Source organism: Pan paniscus, chromosome 12 (genome assembly GCF_029289425.2).
Source record: "Pan paniscus chromosome 12, NHGRI_mPanPan1-v2.0_pri, whole genome shotgun sequence".
NCBI classification, from domain to species: Eukaryota; Metazoa; Chordata; class Mammalia; order Primates; family Hominidae; genus Pan; species Pan paniscus.
This window is the reverse complement of record NC_073261.2, coordinates 101,172,521-101,192,666: the sequence shown is the minus strand read 5'-3', so window position 1 is coordinate 101,192,666 and position 20,146 is coordinate 101,172,521. Positions and strand designations below refer to the sequence as shown.

The 20,146-nt window shown below is 57.1% G+C and overlaps 1 protein-coding gene across 3 annotated transcripts in view; it reads right to left on the bottom strand.

The window, feature by feature from the left end:
* The window catches only part of DNMT3A (DNA methyltransferase 3 alpha), a 115,543-nt gene extending 96,540 nt beyond the window's left edge, over window positions 1-19,003 (bottom strand). The window contains exons 1-2 of one of the 3 annotated variants that reach the window (XM_034952744.3): window positions 18,948-19,003; window positions 18,444-18,492 (exon numbers count right to left, since the gene is read on the bottom strand). The gene's annotated coding sequence lies outside the window, so the exon portion shown is untranslated. Of the gene's footprint in view, window positions 1-17,477; window positions 17,612-18,081; window positions 18,243-18,443; window positions 18,493-18,947 lie in introns of those variants that run through there. The other 2 variants (XM_034952743.3, XM_034952742.3) reach the window with 2 other exon arrangements.
* Between the last annotated feature and the right edge of the window lie 1,143 nt (window positions 19,004-20,146).

Here is a 20,146-nt window from a genome sequence, read left to right as displayed (position 1 = left end):
GAGGTTTAATACCTCTCTAGGGTAGCACAGCTAGAAAGCCCCAGGGCAGGATTATGAATCCAGGTCCGTGTAGCTCAGAACCCTTTGCAAATGTGGCAGTTCTTGGTCATGAATGAGCATGCTAAACACACATCTCAGAGCCAGCGCCATGATCGATGTTCGTGCCTCTGGGGTGACCCTGGCCCACAGATAACAGTCCCATGGCTAAATTTCCTATTTGAGCTTAGGAGGAGGTGCAAATGTGAGTGACAGAAGGCAGCAGAGTATCTTGTGCCCCACCCCCACCCCCTGCCCAATCATCTGCTAGGGTAGGGGTCAGCTAGGGGCCAGGAGAAAGTGGAGGAGACCTCCTAGACGGAGATGTCTATCTGTCAACTCTTCCCCCTCCTGTCACAACCTCTCTTGGTCATAAGACTGGGGACGGATAAGGAGGAGGGAGAGGGAGGGGGGTCTTGGTGCCATTTTCCAGTGAGATGGCCATCACCATTCCATTGCCCTGACTTTCAGAAACATTACTTGCACCCAAACTACCAGCTGTCCATAGAATACCAAAAGCCACTGGTGACAGGCCAGCAGTCCTGCCCTCTGCAAAGCTGATTTATCTGGCTCTAGAGTCACAATAAGACGGCTTGTGGCTCTCACACCACTCTCGAGGCCATGGCACCACCAGCACTGGCACCACCAGCACTGGCACCACCAGCACTGGCACCACCAGCAGGAGCACTTATGATCACACCAAACCTGCTGCCACTACGGCGGCCACATGGGAGTCTGAGTCAGACTGCTTTGCTCACACTAATGGTTGCCATGACACAGCCCCAAAATTGAGCGGGGGGGAGATTTATACCTAAAATAGACGCTGTTAAGGAGCTGAAGTTGTTCTCAGGAGCCAAAATGAGCCAACACAGACTTCCGTAAGGCAGCACCGATTTCCAAGTGCTGCAAGCCAGGAGAAGCCCTGTCTAGGGGTCACACGTGCTGTGGGTCAGATGGGCTTCCCACGGCCTGGGAGTCAGGGGCACAGGGTGGCCAGGCTGAGAGTCCATGTGAGAATCAGACACATGGTCCTGGACGGGGTCTGGCAGTGACCAGCATGGGTCTGATTTTATCATCCACAGCGGAAGCGGCCCACGGTCATCTGCACGTTTCTTACTTTTCCAACCTTCTCTACAGCATGGTCCACAGCTGCCAGCTCCAGAGCCTCTATCACTTAGCCCCCTATGCGTAGCCCTGTTCCCCCACCCCACAACTCTAAAACCCTCTGGGGATGCTGACCTCGTCCTCGGGGGAGAGTGCTCCCACCAGGGACATATCATAATGCTTTCCCTGGGAGAGAAGACACCCACACCCACTTGGCTTTCTCGAACTCCTTACGCCACTGAACTGACAGTGGAAAAAAGGAGTTATGCCACTGTCTGGAGTGATTGATCCTAGTTACCAAGGAGAAAACTGGATTGCTGATCAGCCACAGAGCCAAGCAAGACTATGTCTGGAACCCAGCGAATTCTCTCAGGCACCTCTTAAGAACATCCATGCCCAAAGAAGGCTGAATGGAAAGTTATGGTAACAACAACAACAAAAGGGGGATAACTAAGGATTCAGGTCCTTTGGGAATGAGGGTTTGGGTTACTCCACCAAGTAAAAGAAGCATGACCTGCTAAGGCTCTGGCTGAGTGTGGAGGAAACACAGAATGGGATAAGAAGACAACGAAGCCAGGTAGCAAGTGTAGCCTTGTGAACAAATGCAGAAACCAGGCCTCTAGTGGTTTTGCACATTTTCTATTAACTTGATATATATGTGTGTGTGCGTGTGTGTGTGTGTGTGTGTGTTTGCAATATGGTAACCATTTTCTTTTTTTCTCCTTCCCATTGTTTTCTATACAAGTTGTTGACAGTTAGCTTTATAATGTAGTGTTTAGGTAACAGAATATTCAGTGAGACTGTGACTGACTTTGAGAAGTTATTGTAGCCAGGGATTGGTAGAATGATGGTTGGGGCTCTCTGGGCAAAAGGGTGAGAATTTCATAAGAAGGATAACTATCTTGATAGGTAGACATCCAGTTGTTTGTTTTTGTATGGGAGTTCAGATGTTGTAGAAAGGTGCAAATGGAAGCTGTGCAGCCAAAGGGGTAAACTGTGCCAGTTATCAGTTTATTCGTCCATCATTGCCTGTGCTGTGAAGATGGAGCTGGGCCCTTTAACTACTTTTCCTTTGTCAGCTGGCACAACTGTGGAGGGCACTGAAGAGGCATTGAAGGAGGAGGTGGGTTTCCTTTCTAGACCCAGTGTGCTCTTGTTGGGTTCCTGCATTGTATACAACTTCTCTAGCAGCCAGATCTTGCTGCATGGGCGCTTTCCAGCATCAGGGTCTTGCCAGATATGAAGCTTCCCAGCACCCAGCTCCTGTGCTGCTGCAGCTTCTCCAGCATGCAGCTTTCCAGTGCCCAGCTCCTGCAGGAGTGCCAGGCTGTTGCAATGCAGACAGCTTCTCCAGCACCTGGCTCCAGCAACACGTCAGTCAGGAGTACCCAACAGCCAGGAGCTTCTCCCAGCACTCCCCTGGGAAAACGTAGCAGCGGTGTGCTTCCAGCAAGATACCTCCCACAGACAACTTTCCTTGGGACCCAAAAAAATGGATTTCCAGTAAATTCCAGAGGGTGGATTTCCAGCAAGTTCTGCCAACATGGCATTACAGAGACGTTGCCATCCAGGGAGCCATGGCCACACCCTCTCCATCAAGGTGTGGATCTCAACCCTGCGGGGCCTCTTCCTTGGGCACTCTGTGGCAACCCTAGAGGTAGGGGCTGTTCTCATATCTATTATTTTTGTATTCTTTGGAGTTATTTTTACTTCTTACTAGCCAATTCCTCATTATTCCAATCCAATTAGAGTTAATAATTCGTTATGTGAAACTTTTCTTGTTCCAATCACCATGTGGTTTCTGTCTTCTGAATGGACCCTGACTGATACAGTCACCCGCGGCCCCAAAGGGCTTTTTTCCATCCTCATGGCCCTTGAGCTCAATTCAACATCCTGGCCAGCTAATCACTCCCTGCTTCAAGCACTCACTCAACAGCCATTTCTTGAGTGCCATTGTGGAGCCGGGCCCTGGAGTGAAAGGAGACCCCTGCCTCTAGAGCTCACCAGCAACTGCCTTCTGTGTGTTCTCTCCCAGCCATGACTGCGTCTGGCTCCTTGCTTCTGGGTCTCCAGCCTCAGATTCTGCAGCTCTGTCTCTGGGGCTGGCCGGGAGTCTTGATCCCACTTCTGCACGGTGGGTGCTCCTCAAAGGTCATGTTCTACCTTCAGCTTCTCTCTAAATGCTCTTCCTCTAAGACACCTGGGCATAAGTTAACATACGCCTCCTACTGCCAGGGGCTCCAGCTCTATTTATTTTCATCCCAACTGGATGACTTGCAGTCCCTAAAATCCTACTCTTCCAGAACATGCTTCTTTCAGAGCCGGCTCTATTTTCTGGTTTTTCCCTCTATGTGGAAGTAACATTCCCCTCCCTTCAGCTGCCTAAGTCCCAAACCCTGGAGAAAACTCAGGTCCCACCTTTCCCCTGGGTCCTCACATCCAGCAGGTACCTGGTCCTTGGGCTTCTCTCGTCCCCCTATTCCCTCCAGGCCCTTTGTACCTCTTGTGTCTGTGGCACAATAACCTGGTAGATGCCCTGGAGCGGGTCCACCTGCCTCTGGCGTCTCTACCTCCCACCCCACCCTATCAGCAAAGATTGCCCACACATGGCTCCCGCTATGAAAACCTATGACACCTGATGACAATTTTAAAAAATTGATTGTGAATGTACTAAAACCATCGAACTGTACACTTATATGGGTGAACTGTATGGAATGTGAATTATATCTTAAAGCTATTATTTTTAAAAATCCGGTGATGCCAAAGATTTGCACACGTGGTAAAATATACGCTCTGGCCTGGTCTCACCAGGGCTGGCTACAACGCAGCCTCCGCCCACTGCTCTGGCCGTGCCCCCACCTCTCCCAGCTGCATCATTCCAGGCCCGGCTGCTGTCCCGGAATGACACCCCTGGCTCCCACCCTCTCCCACAGGGCCCACTCAGCTCCTCTCTCCCAGTCCTTCAACCCAACATCTCTCCTCCCCCACACACTGTCCCCTTCTCCTCGACCACCCACCCAGGGGTCATTGAGTGTTCCATGCGTATATAGATGTGTCTGATTTCTCAAAGAGACGAGGTCAGAGTTCATGCGTCGTATCTTGCTGCCCGTCCCCCCCGCCCACAGCTTGTCGCCCGCAACCCCGTTCCGGGTGACCCTGGAGGCAGAGAGGACTGTGTGAAGTCACTCCCAGGCAGCTGCAACATCCCCAGCACAGTGCTGCGGTGCCTAGAGCGACCCCCCACAATCCCCATTCTAGGGGTCGCTTGGCAGAGCCCCCAAGGCATGCGTCAGTGGAAAGGCTGTTTGCAGGAGCTCCGAGGGCAGAACATACACCTGCTGTGGGTCTGCAGGCTCACCTGCCCCAGATCCCCAAGGTGAAGGGGGTGGTGAGGGCCTAGGCTATCAGTGAACCACAGGAACCAGGGCGGCTGAGTCCTTGTCTGGCCTGTGACCACCCTCTCCCCACACCGTCCATGGCCACAGTCCCCCAACCCCACTTCCTAAACCAGCTCCCTCTTGGGTCAAAACCAGGAGGTCCCCCAAAGGGTCTTCAGGGCTTGGGAGCGGCTGTTGGAGCTCGTCCCCCACCACCCCAACCAATTCAGCAGGAAGGGAGCTCGCTGCTCTCAGATTTCCCACAGGGCCGCCTTTCTCCTCATCGTCTGTCCCAACAAAAACAAACCATTTGTGGAGGGGGCCGAGGGAGGGAGAAGAGCCCAGGGTTCCGAGCAGCACATCTCAGAACCATGGGCCCTGCCTCCAGCAGTCCCTGCCTCAAACCCTGGCTCTGTCACTCAGAGATTCGGGCCTCAGTTTCCCAAGTTGTAAAGCGGGGTGAGAAAGAGTCCCTATTTCATAAGTCTATTTTAAGATAGGAGGGAATCTGAGTCGAGTGTTTAACATAGGGCCTGGCACGTGGCAGGTACTCAATAAATGATCATTTAAAAATTATTATGTGCTTGATCAGAAAGAAAGGCAAGCCATATGTTCTTAGGAAACCTAGACTTGGCTTCAGACCACACTTCAGAGTGGCTTGTGCTCACTCCTAGGAACGGCTGCTGTGCCAGGCTCCCCCTCCCAGCTGATGCCCCTAAGTCTCCAGCCCAGGCCCCGTGCCACTAGAATGGGGAATGTATTTACCAGAGAATGTCTACCTGCCACTGTGGCCTCAGGAGTCTCTCACAGTCATGCAGACCACACACACACACACACACACACACACACACACAGACACACAGATACAAACACACAGACATAGATGCACACACAGAGATATACCTAGACAAATGCAGAGATGACCCAGGCGCACACGTTCACACACGCACACAGCCCCCCTCATGCTGCACACGCTGGGGCACCTGGAGCCGGAGGATGCTGGGCGGGCCTTCCGACACAGGCACACGCGTTGCACATTTCACCTACTGTATGGGCCAAAGAGGCATTTGGAAACCAGCTTGGGAACCTCATAACCATTCATAACATTGTTCTGAGAGAAAACACAAAACATTGCCCTATAAACAAACATTTGCAATAGAATTCCTCCAAAAGCTTGGAAATGCCTGTACTAGAAAACTAACAGAGCAAGAAGAGAAAAACCACATAAACTTGGTTTGCCTCTGCAAAATTAATACCAATTACAAAAACATTTATGTGAACTGCTTACCATTTACACCTAATTACCATGCAGCACAATTATGCATATCATTAAGGGTATGCCAGATTAATTATGCTGTACATTTCATTTGATTACAACGCCACACCCTGAGTTCATGTATGCCCCACTTCCAGGGGGCCAGTCCTGCAGCATGGCTGCTTGCACAGGTCTGCACAAACCAGAGAAACGTGGATTTCCACACTCAGATGGACCGCAGCCCCCACCCCACCCCCAGCCAGAGACAGCCCGACTCCCACCCGGCCTTCTTGGCAGCATCAACAAGAGCCCCGCTGCGAAGCCATCTTCCCACCAGATCCTCCAGAATGCAGAGATGCTTCAAAGGTCTCCCCAGGGGTGTGGCTGCATGTCACAAGGCCACCATACAGCCCAAGGGCCATCATGTACAGCCCTCACAGAGGAAGCGGCCCTCTCTGCCATCTCCTGAGGTCTGGCTCGGAAAGCAGGGCAGCCTAGCCCATGTCCAGGCCAAGTCCTTCCCAAGCTCATCTCCCAGACCCACCAGGGCTCTGTGCCCCTATCCCCTGGCACACTGAGCCAGCTACAGGGCAAGGTCCCAGCTGTGGTCCCACTGGGTCCTGCAACATCCCCCCTGTCCCCCATGCCCTCTGCTCTCCTGGACAGCTCTGCACAGACCCTCCCTCCCCTTATTAAAAAGAAAACAGGAACTGACCCCCAATAACTCCCATTTAGCTCAGTAGATGCTCTTCAAATACACTGGGTGAACCAGGTTTGCAGGGAATAATTGGGAACAAGAGAGTCAATAGAACATGACGAATGGACCTTCCCAGGAAGGGGGAACTCAAAACTTGGAGTTTTGGAGGGAACAGGAGGAAACAGGCTTCTTGGGAGGCAAAGAACCAGAGGAAGTGCAGAAGCGAGGGAGGGAAGGAAAAAATATCCAGGTTTAGTCCAAGAAGCAATGCTCAAAACACACAACACCAGCCTGTGAAGTTATGTCCATTTTACAGATGGTAAAACTGAGCCTAAGAAAGGTTGAGTGATCTTCCAATGACACGCAGCAAGGAGGTGGCAGGGGTGAGGTGAAACCACCATCTGTCCAGTCCCCAGCCTGGTGGCCCCAGCACGATGCCACACTGCTCCTGGCCTCTATCTAAATTCAATGATGCTGACATGGCTCACGTCATTTTTTGAGAAATTCTTTGGAAATAGCCTTCCACATTATCCTTCACATAACACACATAAGCCTCCTTTCTATTTTAGAGGAACAGTTTTTGCTTCTTTTCTGTTTGCTTTCCAAAAATGCTGTCCCCAGCTTCTCCCTCCTATCTCTCTCCGCAGACCTGCCTCTGAATGGAGAGTGACGGAAAGGCTGGACAGCTTGACATCAACTTCCAGCCCACCCAAAGATTCTCAGACGGTGATGAGACTCGCCGCAGGTCCTGGGTGGAGGGCCAGGGTCTAGGCCTTGCAGCTCATCTTTTGGGGAAATCACTGTGAAGTAGAGGCGCTAACTCATCAGTATTCCCAATGCATGGGTGCGAGCACCTTCCTCAAAATCTTCCTTCAAACATCTGCAGGGGTCGTACCAGTTACAGACTGAAATGCACCTGCCTTTCTCATCCATCGCACAAGGCACCCCGCCTCCAGGCCTTATGACTCAGGCTCCAGCCTCCTTCTGCAAGCCTGGCCTGGCTCAGCCTCCCCCTGGGGAAATCCCACCCGCCCTCAAGCCCCAGCTACAACCCAGCTCCATGTGGGAGGCACCTCCTGCTCTCTCCGTCTCCCCCCAACCCATGCCCCCTCCATGAAGGGCATCCCCACCCACACAGTTGGCTGAGCTAGAAACCAGACAGCCACCCCAACTCCCCTCATTCCTTTTATCCCGCCTGTTCCTACTGACTGCACTTCCTAAATGTCACACCACGCACACCCTGTCCAGGCCCACATTGCTGCCCTGGACTTCTGTGCCAGCCTTCCACCTGGGCTCCCTGCCCCTAAACCCTATTGCCCGAGCTCTCGTCCTCGATGCCCTAGAATGATCCTTCTCAAATATAAATCCCAAGCCCAACGTCCGTTCATAACATCCCGCCTTCCATGGTCCCCCGGCCCAGGCCCCTGGCTTCGTATCCCATCGTTCCCTACACTGCAGCCACATGGGGCCAAAAAGTGCTGTTGTCCACCTAGCTAACTGCTCCCTCCGCTTCGAGACTCAGCTCAAGCGTCACCTCCTTTAGAAAGCCCTTCCAGATCTTCTCTCCCCCTGAATCCGACTTCCTTCTCTGAGCCCTGGTAATCCCTGGACATGGTGTGCCAGGGGTCCTTCCACCCTGCCAGAGCCCACCTAAGCTGCAGGGTCATTGAGATGAGTGTGACCCCCTTCATCTATGCAGCCTGTGTCTGGCACACAGTAGGTCTCTTAGATGAATGGATGAACATCATTTGTGGATCTGAGGCAGGGACCTCTGGAAAGAAAACTCAAGTGCTGCCAGGCCTGCCAACTCGGGGGCCAGCATCTCGCCATGCCGTGCCCTGGCTCCCTCTGATTCCAGGCTGCTGGCAGGGTGTTGACAGAAGAAAACGCAGAGGTGACTGACTGCCCAGCCCCACTGGGCTTCCCAGCTGAGCTTCCAGTACCAGGCAGGGCCCTCAGGCCACCACCAGTTGGGCTGGGAACCACCAGCCTGTGCGTGGATGGCAACAAGCACCACATTGTTGCTGGTAATAAAACCATTAGGAGCCCTTGCTGCGTGCCAGCTGCCAGGCCGGGCTGTGGTCTAGACCCTCCCATGCCTCCAGGCCGTGGGGCAGAGCCAGAACCCAGCAAAGGCCACTCTCTGCTTAGCTCCAAAGAGACCAGTGGGCAGGGAGGGAAAGAGGGCCCAGGCCTTGAGCAGGCTACTGGGTCCCCACATGGACAGGGGACTCTGAAGAGATCAAAAAAGGTACAGGCAAATCCTGGCTTCACAGGAAGAAGTGGAGGTGCAGAAAGGCTAAGAGAAAAAGGGACAACTTATTGGCAGCTGGAAAAAGGGACCTGGGTCAGATAACGGAAGCTAAGGAGGACAGAGACATCTTTCTCTATCCCTGCCACTCCCCTGTGGCCCCTGACTCCCAGCCCAGAGTTCTCCATGGGCTTGGGGGTCATTCTCAACTTGATTATCTCTTCCCCTCACCGTGAGGGGCCATGGGGAGGACAGGCAACACTTGCAGGTCTTTTTTTTTTTTTTTCTTTTGAGACGAAGTCTCACTCTGTCGCCCAGGCTGGAGTGCAGTGGCGCGATCTCGGCTCACTGCAACCTCCACCTCCCGGGTTCAAGTGATTCTCCTGCCTCAGCCTCCGGAGTAGCTGGGATTACAGGTGTGCACCATCACACCCAGCTAATTTTTGTATTTTTAGTAGAGAGGTGGTTTCACCATGTTGGCCAGGCTGGTCTCGAACTCCTCACCTCAGATGATCCACCCGCCTCGGCCTCCCAAAGCGCTGGGATTACAGGCGTAAGCCACTGCACCTGGCCACTTGCAGGGTCTTACAGAGCAGCAGGGCCTTACAGAGCAGCAGGGCTTTGTGGGGGTCACCCTAACCAGGCAGCCCTGGAACAACCCCCACGTAAAGAAAAGCAGCTCATGCCTCCTGAGCACCTTCTCTGTGCCAGGCATAGTGCTAGCTGTTTCATAAAATATTGCACGTCATTCAGGCAACCCCTGTAAGATGAGACTGCTATTCTTATCCCCGATTTACAGATGAAAAACCTGCAGCTCCAGGTGGTTTGGGGCCAGCAGCAACTGAGCACAAATGGGGCTGAGACAGTCCTCCAGGTCGGCCTGACTCCCGAACGCCTTTTTTGCCCTGCACATCTGTCCCCTACCAGCCTTGGATTAAACAGCTGGTTTGTAGAGGGGCCAGTTCTGTGCTTGCCTCCAAGTCATAGGTCCTTTTATGTCTGTTCCTGCCTTATTCCAGGGGCAGGGTCAAAAAAGTGCACAGACCCTTCTCATGTCCTATTGAACAGGGGCAGCCTCGGGGGAAGGGAAGCCCCAAGAGGCACCCATGGGTGGGGTGCAGGAGGGTAAGGTGGAAGAGGGTAGTAAGTGCTGTTGCTAAGCAACCAGCCCTGAGCTTCCTGGGGTAGCAAGACGACTGCAGACAGAGGAACTTGTATTTGCCCCCACCTCACCTCTCCACCCCATCGTCTGGGTGATCACCACCTGCTCAGGGACCCCTAGATCAGAGTTGAACCCACGTGCCAAGCAAGTTCCTAGACACCCCTTCTACCCCTTCGTGGGGCCTCCTGAAGCCCCACTTTGTCTCCCTTGGGTGTGGCCTCCCAAGAGGCTCTCACTATGCCAGGGCTGGGTCACCTGAGCTCCATACCCGGGCCGGGCCCCAGTTATACCTCCAGTTCCCCAGGAACCATTTGGGCCACAACAGCCCATCAGACTGATGCTTTTGGGGGAAGATCCTCAGTGATTTGTTCTCCACCTTGGGTCAGAAATGAGTTTCAAGTCGCCATCCTATAAAGCTAACTTTGTCCCCTGTCCCTGGCGTGGGCCAGGGTGCATGCAGTCAGCGGCCTATTTTCTGCTCTCACCTAATCCCTACCAGCCTAGGCCTTTGCTCAGAGGCTTTAATATCTGTGATATTTCTCCCTGCAACCTTTCCGGAAAAGACACGTACCTGAGTAAGCTTACCCCTTGCTGTCAGTCTCTAAACCAGTTTCTTATCCATTATAAAAAAGAGTCCATCCCTCAGCCTTAGGTGACTTAATTCTTTTTTCCACTTTCTCATCCACAGGCTTTTAAAAAGTGTAGTTTTATTTTTGTTGTTGTCATTAAGAAAGTAACTCAAGTTCATTTACATTTTTTCAAAGAAAACGAAAGTGTACAAAGTTAAAAAGCAAAAACTTGTTGACAGGTTTGTGTGTATCTTTCCAGAACAACTTTTCCATGCATGTGCAAACCTAAACATGTGTGTATTTGTATCGATTTTAAAGAATTTCACAAAACTGAGATTACGCTATGAACATTTTTTTTTTAACCACAACACTACTGCATGGGGATCTAACACATCAGAACAGACACGCTTACCACCTTGTTTCAAAGGCTTTTAGGGAATCTAAGTGGATTCCCCTTTACCCATGCATTTATTTATCACTTCGGGAACCTATACAAGTAATCATGCAGGCCTTCCAGAAGCCTCTTTCCAAACAGGTTCTGCTCACTGGGGTGCTGGGGGATCCCACTGGCTTGGCAGGGGCAGGGGTGAACTCGCCTGTGTCTCCCGGGGTCCTCCAGGGAGTGGCGGGGGAGGGACACTCCGAAGGCCTCCTGCCCCCAGACCATGGCCGTTCCCAAGTATTCCCCAGGACACAGCCCACACTCAACAGCGTAGTGAGCTGCAAATCTAACCCACACCCCATAATCTCTAAGCATCTTTTTACCTTTTCAAGGAAGGATCACTGGAACCCATGACCCAGCTGATCTATCAGATCTCGAACATCTGCACTGAGCCCCCCTCCCCTTTCATTATAGTAAGAAGAGCATTAGACTAGGAGTCAGGAGACCCAAGTTCCAGCTCTCCGGTTACTGGCTATAAGAGATGGTCCTCCGTCCCCTCTGTGCACTCAGACGGGGCAGCTAATAACTGGCTCAGAATTAAAAATGACCTTGACATTTGAAACAGAAGCAGAGAGGAAAGATCAATAGGGATGGTGGTGAGCAGGGCCGTGACCACAGGAAAGAGAAAATAGGAACCTGGTCATATATCTAAATAAGGCTGGGGAGCCTTTAAGGGTCAGAGAGGACCACAGTAGGACAGGAGTAGGCAACACAGAGCTACTGCTGAAAAAAAAAAAAAACCACTCCATACTGGGATTTAGCTAGGAAAGCCCCAGGCATCTGCACCTCCCTTACCCCCACCCCCACTGCCCACCAAGCACCCTTGCTGTCCTCCAGACAGGTTGGTGGCCTGTGATGTGATCAGCAAGGGAGATTTGGCCCAGAAGGCCCTGCCCACCAGCTGTTCTTGCAGGGGGCCTGCACTCATGCCTGGGGGCCTGGGCTGTCTGCAGGGCACCTCCCCTCTGGGTTGGTGGCTCGGTTCTGCCCAGTGTGTGTGTTGGGGGACAGGGTCAGGCTGCAGAGACAGGAACCTGACGTCTTCACCCCCATTTCCCTGGCACTGGCAGCCCCTTGCAGGAATGTTCTGGATGCTGGGGCGCCTCAGCCTGGTGGAGTGGGCAAGGGGGGACATGGAGACCTCTGGGAGGCCAGAAAAGGGACCCTTCTCCACCTGCCACATCCTCAACCATGACTGCTATCACTCGCTCGCAGACCAGACCTGACCCCTGGCCTCCCCCTTAATCGTCACAACCCCCTGGGGTCAGTGTAATTTAAACCCTGTTCTGTTGCTCTCCAAGTCTGAGCTCTTAAGCTCTGGTCTATGGAATAGAAAGAATCAGGATCTGACACCAAATGAGCTCATTTGGCCCCTTCCCCTCCCTCCCTGTTGTCCTCTCTCCACCCCACCCCCACTGGCCACCACACTGAGGCAGTTCAGAGCGATCCTCCGTGGGCCACAGAGGAGTTCCGGAGTGCAGAGATCTCCTCCCCAAACCAAGGCAGGGCCTCAGCCTGGCCTCCAGCACAACCCAGGCCCCAGTCCACCTCCCGGGCACTACAGCCACCCACAATGATGTCCTGCCCCTGAAGCCCCACTTCTGTGCTCTGGGGCGCTTCTGAGATGCCGCCTCCTTCAAGAAGCCTTCCCTGATGACCTTAGTTGGTTGTGACCTCACTCTCCTTTGAGCACTTTATTTCTCCCTCTCCAGTGACCCCGGTCCCACTCTGCAGTTCTTCGTTAGCTGGGCGCAACCTAAACACACCGTGTCCCCTCAAAGCCAGCACAGGGCATGGCTTACAGAAAATGCTCAGCACATCTCTGGAAAATGGAAGCGAATACGGTGGGAAAGTGCTGCTGCACTCAAGACAGGATGAGAATAACGAGCTGAAACTACAGCAGGAGGGATTTCAGGTGGAAGCAAAACAACCTGTTGACACGCGATGTGTTCAACTCAACAGATTGCTAAGTGGCGCTGAGGAGCCTCCCACCTCCCAGGATTTTTAATCAGAATCGGCACTTTCCTCATCTGACCAAGATTCTGCAAAAGACACAGGAAGGTGGACGAGGCTTCTTAGAGCACTTCCTGCAGTGCTAGTCCACGTGAGCCGCCCAAATGATGAAAACAGACACAGCTAACAGGAGGGCTCCCGCTCCGCTAAGGCTGTAACGCACATGATCTCACTCCGTCCTCACAACCACCTGTAAGCAGAATCCACGCACACTCCCATGTTACAGGTGAGGAAACTGAGGCCCAGGGAATCGAGTTGTTGCCCAAGTTCCTGCCGCTGGGAGGTGTCAGAGTGCAGCTCCCTGTGACTCGAGGGCCTCAAGCTGCCTTGACACTGGCTCATGTGGAAGCAAGTCCTACCCATCCACAGGTGGCGGCACACCACGTACACACACATCATGCACAGACACATGTGCACTGAACCTCGTCTTGCCCACACACTTAGCCAAGTGGAGGCAGGCTCGGACACAGACATAAATCTCAGGCTGACACTTCATGGATCTCAGATTTGGTCATGTTCTTAGGGAAAAATTGTCAAAGAGAGAAATGATTGAAAATGAGCCCTCAAAATTAAAGTGGAAAGGGATCTGGCACCTTTAGTAGACCATTAAAGCCCTGCTCAGGAACAGCAAAGTCCCTGCAGAAACCCAGCCTCAGGCCAGGTGGGCTTCTGACGGGCTCTCTGCTCACATACTAATATTCAAACAGAAGTAGAAGCTATTCCCCGAGGGCCGCAGCATGGGGAATGGCATTGGGGTAGATGCTCTGGCCCTACCTGCTGGAGGCCAGAGACACACTCAACTCCCAGTGGGGCACAGGGTGGGGAGGATACGAGCACCAAGTCCAGGACCCCAGGCCAGCAAGTTGGAGGCAGCAGGAAGTACCCAGGGAGAGGCATGTGACTGGCACGTGAATGGCCCTCCAGGCCTCAGGCTCTGGGTAGCATGGACAACCCTGGGAAGAACTGGGCACCACCTCCCACAAACAGTCCCGTACCCAGCACTAAGAACTCTCAGAGCTTAAACTCCTCTTTCAGACTGCAATTCTAAGGTTTGGGTTCTAATGCTGACATTTCGGGCCCAAAGATGGGGAGAGGGTGGTCTGTTTTAACTCACCCATTAGAGTCCTCTTTCTACCTGGATCCCAAAAACAGAAGCCTTGGGGGAGTCTGGCTCTTGCTGGGAAAGAACTTGGGTCTTTCAGGGAGGTGTGACCCTGAGGAGCTGGCCTGTAAGTAGGCGGTGGCCGCTGGGCAGCGGCGCACAGCAGCAGGGAGAAGGGAGCCCAGCACTAACCTGCCTCGCTGCCTCGGGGAGAGGACAGGAGGGCAGTGCGCTCCCCTCGCTCAGCAGACACCCTCAGAGGCCTCACCGCTTGTCCAATGGGGACCCAGGGAGGCAAGGCCCCTGTTCCCTGGAGATCACAAACTGAGAGCGGGGACAGACACATGCAGCAGCCCAGGTAAGAGGTATAGCATGGGGCATCTTCCCCCGAGTGCACGCCTGGCTCCACTTCTTCCTGCCGGTGACCCTGGACAAGGATTTTACCGTTTGTCCTGTCTTCCTAGCTTTTTGAGAACCACTGGCAGAGGTGGGTGTGAAAGCGATAGTAAAACATCCATAAGGGACTGAGGAGCTTACTGTGAATTGGACTTGAAAAGGAAACCTCAGAAATTATCCACACACAGGGATTTATACACAAACCAACAGGATACACACGTGCCGAGGCTTAAAGGAGGCTGTACTTTTTACACCCTCTGCAGAGTCGGACGTGACCAACCCGTCTCTTGCAGGGACCCTCCTCACACTGCCTCTCCTTCCCAAGGCCCAACTCACTGGGCGCCCTGATCTCTCTCATATCTCCTTCTCCTTGGAAGCCTTCCCCTATTACTGCCATGTGCCGAAAAACAGACCACCCTGTCCCCATTGCTAGGCCTGAAATTCCACCACTAGAATCAGAGCCATAGAATGTCAAAGCTGGAATGGACCTTCCGGCTCTAGTCCAACCCCCACCCCACAGAGGAATCCTGTCCGCAGACACCCTGACAGATGGCCGCTGGCGTCCTTTCCTAGGCTTCTCCAGGAAGGACTCAGAGGGCAGCCCTGTGGACCAGTCCACTCCTTGAGTCTAGAAGGAATTCACCTTTCTTAGGGTCAGTCTCCTATGGAAGGCACTGGTGCCTGGGTGGGGTAACGAGGGAAGTTTGGTCGGCCTGAATCCGCAGCTGCTTATCTGGGGTGGAGCTGCACAGAGGAGGGGAACCCACCAGGGAGGCAGGCAGGTGCCAGAGCTGCTGCACAGGCCAGCCTGGTCCCTCGCCTGGAGCCAGCACATGTGCACACACAGACTCCCACCTTGACAGAGCCACCTGTCACAGCCCAAGCAGGGCCTCGGTAGAACCTGGAGGCAGAGGGGGACCATTTTGCCCCAGAAACCCAGCAGGAACTCCCCACAACCCAACTCTCCAAAGGCAGGCAGCTCAGAAAACTACCTGGAGATGGCCCCTGCTAGCCAACCAAAGAGGGTCCCCGGGATGCCTGGCCCCCAAATTCCACAGGCCAGTCCTAACACCCAGGCAATAGCAAGGCGAATAGCTCCCCTGGCTGCAGCTGTCACATCTGCCCGCGAGGGAGGAGGCGACACTGGAGCAGCACCTGATCCCAGGATCCCTTCGTAGCCGCCCGCCCAGGAGGCGGTTCAGCCGCTGGCAGCCTAGGGTGAAACATGAAGACTGAGCAGGCCCTCAGGGATGCTGATGGCAGTCTCTGGGCACGGCAGTGAGGGGCAAGTTGGGTCACAGGGCGGACAGCGCTTCTCCCCAAGGCTTCCGTCCCCGCTGGTTTGGAGGGGGGGTAGCTGCGCGGCCCTGGGGCTCGGCCCTGCCCACCCTCCCGCCTGCCGCAGGCCAGAGCTGCCCTGCTGGGTGCCAGACGCCATGTTGGGTCAAGGTGCAGCCACAGGGGGCTCCCCTCAGGAGCCGGGGGAGGCAGCCCCTGGGAACCAGAGGGCACTGCTCCCCGCCCAGGGCGCCAACACCTCCTCAACTGGCCGTGCAGCGCAGAGAGGGTGCCAGGACGGAGGGGATGAGGAGAGGGGGAGAAATGGCAGAGGGGCGCTGGGGCGGGAGAGGGTGCCCCCAAGAAGGGAGGCTCCAGGAAAGCGAAACGCAGTTTGGCAGCCCCAGGGCCGCGGGCCCCAGCGATGAGGGGCTGGGGGAGGCCAGGGGCGGGCCCTGGACCCGCGCCAGCCCGGTCCGCGCCGAAGGGGAGGGAAGGCAGGGCGGCCTGGGGGAGGGGAACTGGGGTGAGGGCGGGACACGGACAGCCGCCGCCTGCGGCTCCGAAGCTCGAGGTCTCCCGGGGTGCGGGGACGTGGGGCCGAAGACCCCGCTCCGCAGCCGCGGCGAGGCCTCGTCCTTCACTGTGCAGATGCGAAGCTTTCAAGGACACGTCTGCACCGGCCCGGCGGGGTGCGTGTGCGTGAGTGTGTCCGCGTGCGTGGGAGTGTGCGCGGGGGTGCTGGAGGGGCGACCCCGGGCGTACCCCCCCTGCGCCGCTCCCGGTCCCGGCCCCGCTACTTCCACCCCCGCGTTTTCCGGCCCCCGCGGCCCGGGCCCGGGCCCGGGATCCTCGCCCGCCCCCGCCCCGCCCCCACATTGCGGCGCCGCCACCGCGGCCGCCCCGGCACCCACGGCCCGCGGTGGGGACAGGGAGGAGCCGGGCACGACCACCCCTCTCCGAGCAGCCGGCACTCCGCGGGAAGGTGTGCCCCCCAGGCGGGCGCTCTCCACGGCCCCGCCGCCCCTCCCGGACCCGCCGGCGCCCCGCACCCCCAGCCACAGGTGGCCGGAGGAGGATCGCGGCGCGGCGCTCCCCGGCCCGGCCCCGCCATCACCCCTCGGCCCGCCCCCGGGGGCCTCCCGGGTCCCCCGCCCCGCGGGGCCGAGGAGGGCCGGGCGCCGGGGGGAGGGGCGGGGGGCCGGGTCGTGCCAGGCTGCCATTTTCTGCCGCCGCCGCGGAGCCTGCGCGGGGCCCGGCCCCCGCCCCCTCCCCCGCTCCCCCGGGCCGCCGCGGGGGCCGATCCTTCTGGGTCGGGGTCCGCGCCCTCCGGCGCCCTGGCCGCGGGCTCCAGGCGGGGCCGCGGGGCTGGGGCAGAGCCCGGAAGGCGGGGGCGGCCCGGCCGGGGCCCCTGCGGCAGCGCCGAGCCGGGCACCGCGGCGCAGGCCGGCGGTGGAGGGGCCCCCCGCGGCATTGTATAGACTTGAACTTGAGCCCGGAGCCGGGCGGGGGCGGGGAGGGGGGTCCGCGCCGGGAGCGGGCCGGACGGGAGGGGGCGCCTGCCGAGCCCGCGGGGACATAAACAAACCCTCAAATCCCCCGCGCCGCCCCGGCCAGCCCGGCCCGCCGTCCCCGCCTGCAGTCCCGGCCCCACGGGCGCCCGGCGCCGAGTTGCAGGGGTCCGGGAGCGTGCCCCGAGCCGGGCACTGCCCGCCGCGGCGCCCCCCGCCCGGCTCCCCGGCTCCCCGCCGCCTCCGGGCCGGCCTTCCGGGCCGCCAGCAGCGGCGCTCATTACCGTATGGCCGGTGGGGTCGGGCCGGCCCGGCTGCGCGCCCTGGTGCCGCGGCGCCGCGTCCCGGCTCGTCCTCTGCTCTCGCCGCCGCCGCCGCCCGCGCGCCCTCCCTCCCTCCCGGCCCGCCTGCCTGCCTCGCTCGCTCGCTCCCTCCCTCCGCTCGCTGTCGCGCTCCCTCTCTCCGCCTCCTCCGCCGGGTCCCCCCCTCCCACCCCTTCTCTCCGCCTTCCTCCTTCCCTCCCTCCGGCCGCCCGCGGGCCCAGGCCTCCGCCCGCCGCTCGCCCCCCGCGGCCGCGCTGGCCCCGGCCCCGGCGCTGCGGAGCCGGCCCGGGAGGCAGCGCCGACTGGGGGGCCCCGGGGCGCCGCGGCGGGAGCGGCCTGGGCGCGCGGCCGGTCCTAGCGCCCTCGGCGCGACTTCCCGGCCTCTGCGGCCCCGCCGGGGTCCCCGCACGCCGCTTGGCGGAGGTCTGGACCCCGCACCGCCCCGACCGGGGGCCGGGCCCCGGGCGCCCCGCCTCGGCCGCGCTCCCGGCCACTCAGAGCCCCTCGAGTCGTAGCCGAGCTCCGGGCCTCGCCGCAGCCCTCCCCACGCTGGGCGCCCCGCTACCTGGCGCTGCTTCTGCGCTGGGTCCCCGCATCCAGCACTGGCCGCAGGGACAGCGGCCCCTCCTCTCCCCGGGCCGGTGTCAAGTGCCTCCCCCCGCAGCCCGCGGAGCCCCCGGCGGCCTTCGCCCTGCAGTTCTCCCGACCTCCGCCAGAGCCCACTGCGCTCTGCCTGCCTCAGCACTGGGGCTGGGGACAGCAGCGCTGGCCCAACCGCGCCGCAACCCCCAGCCAGGTGCCGCCGCGGAGTAGAGGCCACTCTGTTCTACAGGGCCAAGGTCGGAGCGCCAGGCTCCTCCTGGCCGTCCCGCAGGCTCCAGAGCCTCTCTGAGATGAGCTGCCTTGAAGGGAGTGAGTTCCCCGTACCTTGAGGTGTCCAAGTAGAGTTGGGTGTCCTCAGTTGGGCACTGGAAGACTGAAAGATTTCATGAGGTGGGAGGTTGAATGAAATGACATTGAAGGTCTCTTCCAGCTGGAAGATTCTGTGCGTGCCTACACACCGCCCTCACCCCTTCACCGTGGGGGCTGTTCTCCTTCCCCATGGAGCGCTCAGGGCTCCAGGTTCCTGACTTGGGGCACCTCTGTCTAATTCCACCAGCACAGCCACTCACTGTGTGCTCATCTCACTCCTCCAGCAGCCGCTCTAGGACTTGGGGCTGGGCACCCCCCCACCCCCGCCTCCAGCCTCCTTGCGTGCCCCAGCACCCCACCAGCCACCCGCAGCTCTGCACCCCGAATTCTACTCAGCACTTCAGCTATATCACAGTGCCCTGAGCTCCCTGACTGGCACAGGACATGGCGTGCTCCCTTCCCAGGGACCCGCCATCCTACTTGTGGGCAGGGATTGCTGGAGTTGGTGGTGGGACTCACTTCACAGTGAAGCGGATCCTACTTTTCCCTTCTCCCCATGCAGCCCAGCACCCGCCCCCCCAACGCCACCCTTTTAGCGTCACAGAACCGAGTTGCCAAGTTCTCTGGGACCGGGAGCTGACCTTTCATACAGACGGGAAGGTTTTCCTTCGGGAGGTTCTCCAATGCTTCCAGGTCCCTCCGTCTCCCCAACCCCCACCCTGAGCCTCAATATCTGAGACCAGCTTCTAGGCCATAGTTCTGGCCGTTTTCAGTGTCACCCTCACTCAAGTGGCCACCCCGCCCTACTGATGATAGGCCCTGCTGTCCATCCCACCGGCCCAGAGACTCCCAGTGCTCTGTGAGGACAGGGGCCGCGTCTGTCATCCCTGTAGCCCAGCACTTGGTGCTAGGAGATTCTCAGTAAACCTTGGTGGAATTAACATGTGACCCTCCTGGGCTGTTCGCTTTCTACATCAGGAGGGGCATCCGTGAACACTCTAAATGGCGCACCCAGCTTGGCAAAGGAGAAGACCGTTTATAGAAGGATGACTGAGATACCTCTGCCTTCATCAAGGGCTTACATATAACACTGCCCCAAACAGCAGCGACTGTTTACTGAGTGTCTACTATGTGCCAGGCACCAGACATGGTATTTTCTCTAGTCTTCACTAGCCCTGTGATATGGCTTGTACTCTCCTCACGCTACAGATGAAGAAACTGAGGCTCAGTCTTAGTCAAAGCCATACAGTTGGGAAGTGGCAGAGTCAGGATTCAAAGCCAGGTTCATCCGGCTCTGAAATCACCCCACATCACATCTTTTTTTTTTTTCTTTTATTGAGACACAGTCTCGCTCTGTTGCCCAGACTGGAGTGCAGTGGAGTGATCATGGCTCACTGTAGCCTCGACATTCTGGGCTCAACCAATCTTCCTGCCTCAGCCTTCTGAGTATCTGGGACTATAGATGCACACCACCATGCCTGGCTAATTTATTATTATTATTTGTAGAGATAGGGGCCTCTCTATGTTCATCAGGCTGGTCTTGAACTCCTGGGCTCAGGTGATGCTCCTATCTCAGGCTCCCAAGGTGTTGGGATGACAGGCATGAGCCATCGTGCCCAGCCCACACCACACTTTTGAAACATAGTTGCTATTAAGAAGCTGAAATTCAGTGGGTGCAGTGGCTCACGCCTGTAACCCCAGCACTTTGGGAGGCCGAG